This window comes from Arachis ipaensis, chromosome B05 (genome assembly GCF_000816755.2).
Source record: "Arachis ipaensis cultivar K30076 chromosome B05, Araip1.1, whole genome shotgun sequence".
Taxonomy (NCBI): domain Eukaryota; kingdom Viridiplantae; phylum Streptophyta; class Magnoliopsida; order Fabales; family Fabaceae; genus Arachis; species Arachis ipaensis.
This window is the reverse complement of record NC_029789.2, coordinates 6576509-6578594: the sequence shown is the minus strand read 5'-3', so window position 1 is coordinate 6578594 and position 2086 is coordinate 6576509.

Here is a 2086-nt window from a genome sequence, read left to right as displayed (position 1 = left end):
AATAATTGATAGCCAATAATTCGGCCTCAGTAGGAGAAGAAAGTGGATTGCTTTGTTTTTTCGCCATTAATTATAACTTACAAAAGAAGGTAACAAATCGAGAAGAGAAAATGATAATGGGATTAGATTTAAACTCGTATCCCACGTGGACACTAAATATTCTTGTGTAGTAAGTCTGGCGATAGATATAACTCGTCTTATTTAGAGATTGAGCTCTTCTTCGCCTGAAGTAAAAAGGATATACGTCAGTTCTCAGAGAACTAACGGCGGTAGACACCTACAAAAATATTCTGATGCTCAAATAAAAAGGAGTATAAAATGAGTAGAATTTATTGTTTGTAACAAGTAATATTTAAAAAATATGAATTAAAAATATGATATTAAATTATTAAATTAAAAAAATAAATTAATAATTAAAAATACTAATAAAAAACAATAATTTTTGTTTATTATCTTTAAAAAATAATTAAATTTATTTTATTTAGTATAAAAATTATAATTTTATGTATATAATATTTATAATTATATATTTATTATATTTAAAATTATATAATTATAATGATAATTAATAAAATAATTTTAGATGATTTAAATCAATTTTTTTTTTTATTTTTTACGGTTTTCTTCAATTTAATAGGCTAAAAATTAATCCACCACAATACTAAGTTTTATAATAGATAATTTGAACCAAACTAACGGTAATAAATGGAGAAATTTGCATGCTCCTACGGCATGCTTTAATGACAAACTTTTATATATAATAATGGATTAATAGCTAAAAGTTAGTAATAAATTTTTCTCTAATTTTAGTTCTGCAACGCATGCCTCTTTGTAGCATAATTATCAAAATCGAATCAATCAGACTACTAATTTATTAGTTTATTAGTTTAATCTGTGGATCACTAGTTAAACCAGTGACTTAATCTCACTTAAACCATCAATTCATCGATTTTTATTAAAATCAGCTGATTCTCACCGATTCTTTTTTTTATATGGTCGAATAGTTCAATTAGACCGACCTTATATCCAATTCACTAATTTTTTGGTCATACTAATCCATTCGGTCTAATTCTTATAACTATGCTTTATAGTTGATACTTGATACCTCCTTTCTTTTAGTTCTTTCTTTCTTTGGGGGAACATGCGAAATAAATGAACTCTTGGTCCTTAGTGGCATTATTAAAAACACTTTTGACATTAAAATACTACAATTAATTGTTAACATGAACCGTTGTCATTATGCAATCATTATTGAGTAGTTTAGGCAATTATTAACTAGCTGTATTATACTTAATTTTTGAGACATTCTTCCATCCATTCCATCTAGTAGTTTAGGCCATTCAATTCTTTTAAAGAAAAAGAGGAAAGAGAAAAAATAGCAGATAGAAAATAAAATAAAAAAACATTTTTTATTAATAGAAATACAAATTCTCCTAATTTTCTTCGCGAAAATATAGAAATATTTACGCTTAAAAATAGGTAAAAATATATTCTCTTTATTTTTTTACACTGTTCTCCAATTTTTGTCTTGCGACCTGCATGGAGTACCATTTACATAGTTCAATTTTTAATCACTATACCCAATATTTAAATTCAATATTATATGAGAACAACTAGGGAACCAAAAGCATATTAGCTAAAAACCAGCCAAAATGTGTTTGGGCTCCATGAAAAATTGGGTTTTGGTTTGTGCTCCGTGATCCCAGGAGCAGTTTTCAAACATATTATTCAAAAAGTGATTCTAATTAAACGGTTTTGTTTACTTTTTGGCTGATCACCTCTTGGTTCCATATACTTTTCCATATTATATATTAAGAAACAAGAAACGTTACAGAATCATTATTTCTGTCTAAAATTACTTTTTTGGTCTGAAAATTATTAGTTAGAGTAAGTGAGTACCGTGATATGCCTGTATTGTTTCCACTTTTTAGAGAAAAAAATTATGATAACTTCTAACAATGAAACTTTTTTTTTAATCAAAAATAGAAAGATTCTAACCCATGATCTCTAAATAAGTATGAAAAGATTATATCATTTAAATTATATATAATTCATTGGTTTTTTTTTTTTTTCCTTTTTTTTTTTT